This window comes from Mus musculus, chromosome 11 (assembly GCF_000001635.26).
Source record: "Mus musculus strain C57BL/6J chromosome 11, GRCm38.p6 C57BL/6J".
Classification (NCBI taxonomy): domain Eukaryota; kingdom Metazoa; phylum Chordata; class Mammalia; order Rodentia; family Muridae; genus Mus; species Mus musculus.
The window spans coordinates 108,698,030-108,710,941 of NC_000077.6; the positions used below are offsets into that span (position 1 = coordinate 108,698,030).

The window sequence follows — 12,912 nt, forward strand, 5'->3', positions numbered from 1 at the left end:
AACGAACTCCCACAAGTTGTCCTCTAATTCCCACTTGTGTCCATGTACACCTTTCCAAATAATCAGGCAACCCACACACATCCAAATACACATAAAACATACACATATACACATGCACATGACACACACCATGCACACATGCGCACATGTTTGCACACAACACACACGAAGACAATTATATCAAGAAGATTAAGAATTTTGAAAAAATTACATCTCTGCTATTTGAGTGCTATTGTGCAAAAGAGCTAAGACCTCGTCATGTAGCAGTTTTTTTCCTGATGTAGATACTTTAATCTTAGATCACTCTAAAGAGATGCCCTCCAAGTAACCTTGTTTTAAGATAATCCCATATTAACCTTGCAGAGAAAGGAATAACTCTTGAGGTTTGTTTGGTTTTTTTTTTTTTGTTTCTGCCTCACCCTTTGGTCTTACAACTATATCCACTGAGAAGGGGTAGTTGGGTAGGGAGTGGAAGAAGATACAGAAGTGCTCAGTGTCCCATGGGTTATCTTTTCTTAATTCTGTCTTATTTGAAAGCTAATGTTGCCCTCAGCTTTTGATCTTGTACAGTGAAAGCTTTGCTACACTTACAAAAATTTAAAACTTCAACAATATTTCAATCAGTGGTTATATGACAAAGTTGTGCAATACAGTGATTGGTGCCTCTGTGTTTAGCATCACCTCTATTAAAGGAAAAAGAAAATTCAGATACATCTTCTATTGGGTGTCTCAATGGTGTCTGAATCTCTGGGTTCTTTGCAAATTTCTGTATCACAAATATGACCAGGTTACTTCATATTCAAGTGAAGCATTTAGTAAATACTAACTGTATGAGCAGGATATTATGATAAAAACTGAAGAAAAGTCATCAATCAACTCCTAAAGGATTAAAATATATTTTTATACAATTTTAAATTACAATAATCTTACATCTTATAAATTTAGCCAATGAGATACTAGATCATTCCATCGTGTCTTAGCTCAAATTGGATAGAAATCTTACTCCAAAGGAAGGGAAGGGTGAGAGAGAGAGAGAGAGAGAGAGGTAAAGGGTGAGAGAATAGTCTCTCTTTAAACAGATATATAAAACGGGGACTGTCCCTTGTGTAAGTCCTAGTGACACAGGCTTATGCAGAATTCAATTTAAAATGAACCATGGTCCTAACATAATACAAACTTCTAGGAGAAAACACAGGAAGGCATGTTAGTGATATTGGGTAAGCAGAACCCTTCTTTCAGTATATAACATATGAGACATGAAAGAAAAAGATAACAGATGTAGACTTAAAATAAGTAAATTTTTGTTCTTCAAAGACATCCAGAAGGACTATAAAGATGTATCAGCCATTAAGGCCTAGGCCTACTGAAAAAAGGTACAGGTATCCTCAAAGTGGGGAGTAGGAACAGCAAGGTACAGGTCCAGAGAAAACAAAATGTGTGCCTAACAATGGATATGTATTCTATGTATATAAAGAATTGCTGGAATCAGTAAGACACTTTTAAAAATCAGAAAATGGTTTAGTAAACTAGACCACAGAAAATGTACTGTGGTAACTGAGATTTAAACAGTGTTGTTTGTGAAATTGAGTTTATTGGACTAAACTGCGAAAAATGTAATTAGTGCAGGTTGGACTCTGCAAAGGTCTGCTTTTAAGAAATCGAATCACAATTATATTCAAAGATGGTTAACGAGATAGGTGTGCAATTCAACTAAGTGTCTGAGAAGGAACACGGCCCATGTGGTTTTAGGGAATAGCATTGTGGTTTTCATTGCATTTGATACTAGATTCTGCTCTAATTGCCCTCATTGACTCCTAGCAGAAATGCCCCACATTTATGAGCCATGTTTACTGAATCGTGTCTTGACAGATCTGCAAAAGCTTATCTTTTTCTCCTTACACCAACCCCATAAGGTTGGGGCTTAGATGTGCTTAGCATTTGGAGAGCTGAAGTTCAATCTCAGTTTGCCAGAAGAACCTGTGCCTTTAGCTCATCTGTTAGACACATGGCAACAGTATGCATGGTGGCCAGACTGAGAGAGGAAATAGAAGACTCTGAGAACAGACTGGAGGAGACAGATTCTGAAGCCTCAAAGACTTCCCTGGAGAAACAATGCTTACACTACTTGTTAGCATTAAACCCATGTGCAAGGAGAGGTATGGGCTCTAGCAAAGCCTGTCTGTTACCAGCTAACAGCCCTAGACAGGCAACTTCCCTAATAAGATCCTGCCTGTCTCTTATGTGACTTCTGTCTTTGCAAACTTCAATTTTTCATGCTTTCTCGTTCTGTTCTGTTTTGAGAAAAGGCTTATTTGGTGGATAAAGGGATTTATGGTCTGGGTATAAGTTTACACATACTTTTTTTTAATGCCCCTTTCCTCTTGTCATTTCCACCTCAATTGAGTGAAGAAGTACAAGATGTTTTGTAGAAGTTTTATGAGAAGCTGACACTGTCACCAAGTGAATAACTGTATTTTTAAGGTCAGATACCCCAGGTGCTCAGGTTACTTCTTCATTTGTTCAAAGAAACTCTCAGAAAATGCTTGACATAATTTGAAACAACTGACCACCCATAATCTGAATCTGTTGGTCTCATGGAACTTTTCGTGTGCCTTTGTGTGTCAGACATCTTCATGTCTTAGCCCTTGAACTCTTTGAAGTTATTATTCCCTAAAGAAGTTTGGAGATACTAAGAATCTGGGGCATTAAAAAGTTTGCTCAGGTACGGGCAACCACAAGAGGGAAGTTCTGCACCTTTCCTTTAGAAAACCATGGGAGGAATTGCTTGTGTCCCAAGCCATTGCCCAGATAATCCAGACATCTGCTGGCTCCAGTAGGTTTCCATAAAGGATAGAAGCTCCTTATTGTCAGGATAAGTATTTTATGAATAAGTTATGTACTTATTACCACATTCTTCTTTCCCCAATCAGACTGTGATATGGGTCCTACTCCAATAGTTGGTATAGTGTCTTTTATAAACCAGCCTACCCTACCTTTTTTCTTGGTTCCCCCTTAGTTGATCTTTCAGCACTTTTTTGGTGACCTCAGACTTGATCTAGGATACTCTTGACGTGTGAGATCCTCTTTTCTAACTGTTATAGATCTGTATCCATTGACAATCAGTTCTGTAGATAAGAGCCAAGACTCATCTGTAATGTGCACATGCCCTGCCAGGGAAGAGCTGGTCTCCCAGAAGTGCTGACACAGACTTACAGGACCACAGGAGGGACAAGTTCAAGCCAGAGAAAGCAAAACAAACTAACACCAGAGATAACCAGATATTGAAAGTCAAGCACAAGAACCATACCAACAGAAACCAAGGCTACATGGCATCATCAGAACTCAGTTCTCCCACAACAGCAAGTCCTGATTACCCCAGCACATTGGAAAAGCAAGATTTGGGTTTAAAATCACATCTCATGATGCTGATAGAGGACTTTAAGAAGGACATAACTCCCGTAAAGACATACAGGAGAACACAGATAAACAGCTAGAAGCCCTTAAAGAGGAAGCACAAAAATCCCTTAAAGAATTACAGGAAAACACAACCAAATAGGTAAGGGAATGGAACAAAACCATCCAGGATCTAAAAATGGAAGTAGAAACAATAAAGAGATCACAAAGGACAACATCTCTGGAGATAGAAAACCTAGGAAAGAGGTCAGGAGTTATAGATGTGAGCATCACCAACAGAATAAAAGAGATAGAAGAGAAAATCTCGGGTGCTGAAGATATCATAGAAAACATTGACACAACAGTCAAAGAAAATGCAAAGTGCAAGAAAGGCCTAACCCAAAACATCCAGGAAATCCAAGACACAATGAGAAGACCAAACCTAAGGATAATAGGTATAGATGAGAATGAAGATTCCTAACTTAAAGGACCAGTAAATATCTTCAACAAAATTATAGAAGAAAACTGCCCTAACACAAAGAAAGAGTGCCCATGAACATACAAGAAGCCTACAGAACTCCAAATAGATTGAACCAGAAAAGAAATTCCTCCTGTCACATAGTAGTCAAAACACCAAATGTACAAAACAAAGAATATTAAAAGCAGTACAGGATTTTCAGTGCAATCTCGGAGGAGGGCTCTAAGGTTCCCAGAGGACTCTCCACTCTGCACGCTCCCTAGCACACCCGGGACCTTGAGATCACTGCTGAGTGGAACTCAACATCAGTTCCAAAAATCCAAGAGGGTCTTGTGCTAGCAGCAACAGGGTCAAAGGACAAAGGCAGGCCCTAGCACACCCAGAACCTTGGGATCACTGAGACCAACCAGTCTACACAGTAGAGCACATGGGCTGTAGAAGCAACAGAGCTTCTTGGACAGGGTTCCTTCGGGCCTTCATCCTCAGACAGGAGACAGAGCTGAGACCCCTGGACATCCTTCCCTGCCAGAGGGGAGTTGGCCTCCAGGGAGGTCTCTAACCCCAGGAATCAGGAGGTGGATCTGAGCTCGGGACTTCTGTGCCCCTTCCCTGCAAGAGGATAGCTTGCCTGCAGAGAGTGTTCTGACCTCTGGGACACAGGAGCAAGTTGGTCTCCCAGGAGTGCTGACAGAGGCTAAAGAATCACAGGAGGAACAAGCTCCAGCCAGAGACAGCTAGAACATCTAACACCAGAGATTACCAAAGGTTGAAAGGCAAATGAAAGAATTTTACTAACAGAAACCAGGACTGCTGAGCATCATCAGAACCCAGTATGCCCACCACAGCGAGTCCTGGATACCCCGATACACCCGAAAAGCAAGATTGGGATATAAAATTATATCTCATGACACTGGTAGAGGATTTTAAGAAGGAAATTAATACCTGACTTAAAGAAATACAGGAGAACACTGCTAAACAGGTAGAAGCCCTTAAAGAGGAAGCACAAAAATCCTTCATGGAATTACAGGAAAACACTGCAGAACAGGTAGAACACCTTAAAAAGGAAACACAAAAATCCCTTAAAGAATTACAGGAAAACAGAACCAAACAGGTGATGGAATTGAACAAAACCATCCAAGATCTAAAACTGAAAGTAGAAACAATAAAGAAAACCCAAAGGGAGACAACTCTGGGGATAGGAACCCTAGGAAAGAAATCAGGAAACATAGATTCGAGCATCAGCAACAGACTACAAGAGATGGAAGAGAGAATCTCAGGTGCAGAAGATTCCATAGAGAACATGGACACAACAATCAAAGAAAATGCAAAATGCAAAAAGATCCTAACCCAAAACATCAAGGAAATCCAGGAAACAAAGAGAAGACCACACCTAAGGATAATAGGTATAGATGGTTAGGAAGATTTCCAACTTAATGGGCCAGTAAATATCTTCAACAAAATGATACAAGAAATCTTAACCTAAAGAAAGAGATGCCCATGAACATTCAAGAAGCCTACAGAACTCCAAATAGACTGGACCAGAAAAGAAATTCCTCCCGATACATAATAATCAGAACAATAAATGCACTAAATAAAGATAGAATATTAGAAAGCAGTAAGGTAAAAAGGTCAAGTAACATATAAAGGAAGACCTATTAGAATTACACCAGACTTCTCACCAGAGACTATGAAAGCCAGAAGATCCTGGAGAGATGTTATACAGTCCCTAAGAGAACACAAATGCCAGTCCAGGCTACTATACCCAGCAAAACTCTCAATTACCATAGATGGAGAAACCAAAGTATTCCATGACGAAGCCAAATTCACATACTACCTATCCACAAATTCAGCCCTTCGGGGGATAATAATGGGAAAACACCAACACAAGGATGGAAACTACACCCTAGAAAAAGCAAGAAAGTAATCCTTCAACAAACCTAAAAGAAGACTGCTGCAAGAACAGAATCCCAACTCTAACAACAAAAAATAACAGGAAGCAACAATTACTTTTCCTTAATACCTCTTAATATCAATGGACTCAATTCCCCAATAAAAAGACATAGAGTAACAGACTGGCTACATAAACAGGACCCAACTTTTTGCTGCTTTCAGGAAACCCACCTCAGGGGAAAAGACAGATACTACTTCAGGGTAAAAGGCTGGAAAACAATTTGCCAAGCAAATGTTCCGAAGAAACAAGCTAGAGTAGCCATTCTAATCTAGAATAAAATCGACTTCCAACCCAAAGTTATCAAAAAAGACAAGGAGGGGCACTTCATACTCATCAAAGGTAAAATCTTCTAAGATGGACTCTCAATTCTGAATATCTATGCTCCAAATGCAAGGGCATCCACATTCATTAAAGAAACTATAGTAAAGTTCAAAGCACATATTGCACCTCACACAATAATCGTGGGTGAGGCCAACTCTCATCAATGGACAGTACACTCTCATCGATGGACAGATCGTAGAAACAAAAACTAAACAGAGACAGTGAAACTAACAGAAGTTGTAAACCAAATGGATTTAAGAGATATCTATAGAACATTTTATCCAAAAACAAGGATATACCTTCTTCTCAGCACCTCACAATACCTTCTCCAAAACTGGCCATATAATTGGTCACAAAACAGGCCTCAACAGATACAAGAAGATTGAAATAATTCCATGTATCCTATCAGATCACCATGGAATAAGGCTGGTCTTCAATAACAGCATAAATAATAAAAAGCCAACAAACACATGGTAGCTGAAAAACACTCTTCTCAATGATAATTTGGTCAAAGAAGAAATAAAGAAGTTAAAGACTTTTTAGAATTTAATGAAAATGAAGCCACAACATACCCAAACTTATGGGACATAATGAAAGCAGTGCTAAGAGGAAAAATCATAGCTCTGAGTGCCTCCAAAAAGAATCTGGAGAGAGCATACACTAGCCACTTGACAGCCCAAATGAAAGCTCTAGAACAAAAAGAAGCAAATAGTTCCAAGAGGAGTAGACGGCAGGAAATAATCAAACTCAGGGCTAAAATCAATCAAGTGGAAACAAAAAGAATTATTAGAAGAATGAAACCAAACCAGGAGCTGGTTCTTTGAGAAAATCAACAGATAGATAAACCCTTAGCCAGAATCACTAGAAGGCACAGGGACAGTATCCTAATTAACAAAATCAGAAATGAAAAGGGAGACATAGCAACAGAACCTGAGGAAATCCAAAACACCATCAGATCCTACTACAAAAGGCTATACTCAACACAACTGGAGAACCTGGATGAAATGGACAAGTTTCTAGACAGATACCAGGTACCAAAGTTAAATCAAGATCAGATTAATGATCTAAATAGTCCCATTTCCCCTAAAGAAAAAGAAGCAGTCATTAATAGTCTCCCAACCAAAAAAGCCCAGGAGCAGATGGGTTTAGTGCAGAATTCTATCAGACCTTCAAAGAAGACCTAATTCCAGTTCTCCTCACACTAGTCCACAAAATAGAAACAAAAGGTACTGTACCCAATTCATTCTATGAAGCCACAATTACTCTGATACCTAAACCACATAAAGACACAACTAAGAAAGAGAACTTCAGACCAATTTCCCTTATGAATGTCGATGCAAAAAAAAAAAAACAAACAAACAAAAAAACAAAAAACAAAAAAAAAACAACAATAAAATTCTCACTAACTGAATCCAAGAACACCTCAAAACAGTCATCCATCATGATCAAATAAGCTTCATTCCAGGGATGCAGGGATGGTTTAATATATGGAAATCCATCAATGTAATCCACTATATAAACAAACTCAAAGACAAAAACCACACGATCATCTTGTTAGATGCTGAGAAAGCATTTGACAGAATCCAACACCCATTCATGATAAAATTCTTGGAAAGATCAAGAATTCAAGGCCCATACCTAAACATAATAAAAGCAATATACAGAAAACCGGTAGCCAACATCAAAATAAATGGAGAGAAACTTGAAGCAATCCCACTAAAATCAGGGACTAGACAAGGCTGCCCACTTTCTCCCTACCTATTCAATATGGTACTCAAAGTCCTAGCCAGAGCAATTAGACAACTAAAGGAGATCAAAGGAATACAAATTGGAAAGGAAGAAGTCAAAATATCACTATTTGCTGATGATATGATAGTATATATAAGTAATCCTAAAAATTCCACCAGAGAAGAACTAAACCTGATAAACAGCCTTAGTCAAGTAGCTGGATATAAAATTAACTCAAACAAATCAATGGCCTTTCTCTACACAAAGGATAAACTGGCTGTGAAAGAAATTAGGGAAACAACACCCTTCACAATAGTCACAAATAATATAAAATACCTTGGTGTGACTCTAAGGAAGTGAAAGATATGTATGATAAGAACTTCAAGTCTCTGAAGAAAGAAATCAAAGAAGATCTCAGAAGATGGGAAGATCTCTCATGCTCTTGGATTGGCAGGATCAATATAGTCAAAATGGCTATCCTGCCAAAAGCAATCTACAGATTCAATGCAACCCCCATCAAAATTCCAACTCATCCTTCACAGAGTTAGAAAGGGCAATTTGCAAATTCATCTGAAATAACAAAAAAACCTAGGATAGCAAAAACTATTCTCAATAATAAAAGAACCTCTGGTAGAATCACCATCCCCGACCTCAAGCTGTACTACAGAGCAATCATGATAAAAACTGCATGGTACTGGTACAGTGACAGACAGATCAATGGAATAGAATTGAAGACTCAGAAATGAACCCACACACCTATGGTCACTTGATCTTTGACAAGGGAGCTAAAATCATGCAGTGGAAAAAAGACAGCATTTTCAACAAATGGTGCTGGCACAACTGCAGTTAGCATGTAGAAGAATGTGAATTGATCCATTCTTATCTCCTTGTACTAAGGTCAAGTCTGCATGGATCCAGGAACTCCACATAAAACCTGAGACAGTGAAACTTATAGAGGAGAAAGTTTGGAAAAGCCTCGAAGATATGGGCACAGGGGAAAAGTTCCTGAACAGAACAGCAAAGTCTTGTACCGTAAGATCGAGAATTAACAAATGGGACCTCATAAAATTGCAAAACTTCTGTAAGGCAAAGGACACTGTCAATAGTACAAAACAGCAACCAACAGATTGGGAAAAGATCTTTACCAACCCCACATTCGATAGAGGACTAATATCCAATATATACAAAGAACTCAAGAAGTTAGACTCCAGAGAACCAAATAACCCTATTAAAAAATAGGGTACAGAGCTAAAGAAAGAATTAACTGAGGAAACTCGAATGGTCATGAAGCACCTAAAGAAATGTTCAACATCCTTAGTCATCAGGGAAATACAAATCAAAACAACCCTGAGATTCTACCTCATACCAGTCAGAATAGTTAAGATAAAAAAACTCAGGTAACAGCAGATGCTGGTCAGGATGTGGAGAAAGGAACACTCCTCCATTGTTGGTCGTATTGCAAGCAGGTACAACCACTCTGGAAATCAGTCTGGCGGTTCCTCAGAAAATTGCAGATAATACTACCTTAGGACCCAGTAATACCACTTCTGGGCATATACCCAGAAGGTACTCCAACATATAATAAGGACACATGCTCCACTATGTTCATAGCAGCCTTATTTATAATAGCCATAAGCTGAAAAGAACTCAGATGTCCCTCAACAGAGGAATGGATACAGAAAATGTGGTACATTTACACAATGGAGTACTACTCAGCTATTAAAAACGATGAATTCATGAAGTTCTTTGGCAAATGGGTGGAAGTAGAAAACATCATCCTGAGTGAGGTAACTCAATCACAAAAGAACACATATTGTATGCATTCACTGATTAGTGTGTATTAACCCAGAAGTTCGGAATACCCGAGATAGAATTCACAGACTACATGAAGCTCAAGAAGAAGGAAGACCACAGTGTGTATACTTCAGTCCATCTTACAAGGGGGATCAAATTACCCATGGGAGGAGATACAAAGTTTAAAGCAAAAACTGAAGGAAAGGCCATCCAGTGACTGTCCCACTTGGGGATCCATCCCATATACAGTTCCCAAACCCATACACTGTTGTAGATGCTAACAAGTGCTTGCTGACAGGAGCCTGATATACCTGTCTCCTGAGATGTTCTGCCAGTACCTGACAATTACAGAGGTGGATGCTCTCAGCCAACCATTGGACCGAGTACAAGGTCCCCAATGGAAGAACTAGAGATAGGACCCAAGGAGCTGAAGGGGTTTGCAGCCCCATAGGAGGAACAACAATGTGAACCAATCAGCACCCCCAGAGCTTCCAGGGACTAAACCGGCAATACATATGGAGGGACTCAAGGCTCCAGCTGCATATGTAGTAGAGGATGGCCTAGTCGGTCATCAATGGGAGGAGAGGCCCTCGGTCCTGTGAAGGCTCTCTGTCCTAGTGTGGGGGAATGCCAGGACAGGGAATTGGGAGTGGGTAGGTTAGTGAGCAGGGGGATGGGATAGGGGGCTTTCAGAGGGGAAATGAGGAAAGGGGATAAAATGTAAACAAAGAAAATTGCCTAATAAAAATTTTTTAAAGTGTATTTTGTTCTAGGTTTTTGACTTATATTTTAGTTTACATTATGAGTTTGCCGTCTCTGTGAATAACCTATTCCATAGCTTTAAAAAAACAACAATTGCTTTGATTTTTAGTTCTAGTGATTTTTTAAATAATTTTTATAACTAGTAAATTCTAAAGAAATATGCTTGTTTTTAGTGCATACTCTCTTTAAATATCACTCTGACATCTGTGGAAACCCCTGTCAGCTTAAATAGCAATGCATGCTGGTCACTGCCTTTAAAAGCTGCCAGAATATCTTATCATGTCTTTGATGGATTCGGGTGTTGGTTTGCAAAGTTGTTTTGTTTTCCTAAATAAAAATGGTTTTGTTGTTGTGTTGTAATATTTTATTTTAATCTAGTTGTATTGTGGTGGAGATAATATGTATCAGAAACCCAAAATAGTTCAATGACTCCTTCACTTAGAAATGGGAGACTGATCGCTTTAGCTGTTCTTATCAGCCTCATTACACTGCTGTTTTCCATAGTTGTGGAAAGTTTGTCTCTTGACTATTTGGGTCTATTTTGATGCAATGAGTATAAGTCTTTTCTGTTCTCATTCTTAACTTTAAATCATCTGTTAGGAAAAAATGCCATTTTTAAACCTTTAAATGTTCTAGAGAGCAAAGAAAACAAAACTTTAGATATTAAGATAGTTTCAACAAGTAAAATTGCTTTTGATACATAAGATACAAAAATGACAGAAAGTTATGTGTTCGCAATGAAAACAAAATAAAAGTTACATGTATTTTAGTAGTAAAGTACTTAATTTCAGAGTTGTAGGCCAGAAAGAAAGCATTCTATTATTTTAGAAAAATACACATCTCTTAATTTGGTTTTCATTTTAAAATAGGATATTGGGAGATAAAAGCAATTAATTTGTTTCATTCAAATGAATGACACTAGTGAACTCCTGGTGTTAATTCACACTCATATCTGTAAGGTTTCTATGTCTGTAGCTTGTATGGGATGAATTTGGTGTAAAAAGACCATGACCACCATCATTTCTTAGCATCAGCCCCTGTGTGTGGCTGTCCTCTAACTACGTCACCTTCCAGTCTTGGCTTCAGGCATTCCACTGCCTACCCATCCTGCTTTTATCTTTAAAACTGGTACCTCCTCGCCTCAGCAGGTTTCTGCCCTGTGGGGCACACAGTCCATTAAGTCTCCATTTCTCACTTTCTGTCACTTGCCCCCTCTCTGCTTCACAGCTTGGAAGCCATGACCTATCACTACAATCACTCTACTTGCTTGCCTCTCACCTCTTCTCTGCTAGCAAAATCCTAACCTTGATAAATCAAATACTCCTGTTTTGTCCACTGTATCTGAGCAGTTAAGCACAATTCAAGAGGAGAGACATATTAAGTGTGCTCAGACAAGCTCAGGGCCAAAAGACTGAAATAGGCTGAGGAGTTGGTTCATTCTGCTGCTCTCTGGAACAATTCCGTGTTCTGCTTTCCTTCTCAAACCTATTGCATTTGTATTCCTCTTTTGAGATAACTGCCTCAGCGTCATTGAAAAAGTGGAAGCAAACACCAGAGACCCTGTTATCAGCCCAACCCAAATCTACTACCTCATTGTATCCACCTCCACACAATTAGTCTGCTGTCCTGCCTTTAGAGCAGAGGGTGCTTTGCTTAGGAAGTGTGCCTCTGCCCGACCCCTGCTCTAGAATGCTGTGCTTCTCAGCCCTGCCATGATGCTTTCCCTGTGAGTATCCATCTTTTCTCATCTATACTTCTTCTTTCAAAAATCATTAAACTATGGAATTATGTATTAAAGTATCGCTCCATGCTAACTTAGGGCTGACAAGATGGCTCAGAGTGTAAAGGTGTTTTCTTTGCAAGCCTGACATTTTGATTTGGTTCCTAGAACTCAAGTAAAGGTAAGGGGAGAGAGCAACTCTGCAAAGCAGCCTCCCTCCATATTTACACCATGGCATGCATCCAGCCCACACACATCATGCATGCACACACACATTATAATAAATAATAAAGTTAAAAATAAAATATTAAATTTTGCTAAATTATATTGTGGTGATAAATTGATCCCCAAATTTTCAGTAGCATAACTGAACAAAGTTCTATTGTTAAGAAAATAAGGTGCCACTTTGTAGATTAAACTGATTGTATATTGATCATTTGCTTACTTAATGCTTTCCAGATTATAGAGTGTTGATGGGCAGAAAAACTCCATTATCTTACCTATGTATGGGTCATTGAGTGGCTGAATAAGAGACAGTGTGAAGAAACCATGCCCAGTTCTTTGTGCATTGACCTAGACGTGACACAGTCCTCTGAAAGCCCTAAAGTAGCAGGACTAGACAGAGACTCTGTGTACCTGCAAGAAGCTCGGAAACATATATGCAAAGCAGCTGCAGAGCTAAACAGCACTTACTCAATTTTCAGATATGCTCTCTGCCATCCCACCCTGCCCTTTCTTCACCGCACTCTCTGTTTCTCTTTACAG

The 12,912-nt window shown here is 39.1% G+C and overlaps 1 protein-coding gene and 1 long non-coding RNA gene across 13 annotated transcripts in view; both read left to right on the forward strand.

Annotated features, from left to right (window-relative positions):
- Cep112 (centrosomal protein 112) overlaps nucleotides 1-12,912 on the forward strand; it is a 435,401-nt gene that overhangs the window by 272,815 nt on the left and 149,674 nt on the right. The window lies entirely within an intron of this gene.
- The window catches only part of LOC115487814, a 34,258-nt gene continuing 31,798 nt past the window's right edge, over nucleotides 10,453-12,912 (forward strand). The window contains exon 1 of the long non-coding RNA XR_003949791.1: nucleotides 10,453-12,153. This is a non-coding gene — a long non-coding RNA (uncharacterized LOC115487814). The remainder of the gene's footprint in view (nucleotides 12,154-12,912) is intronic.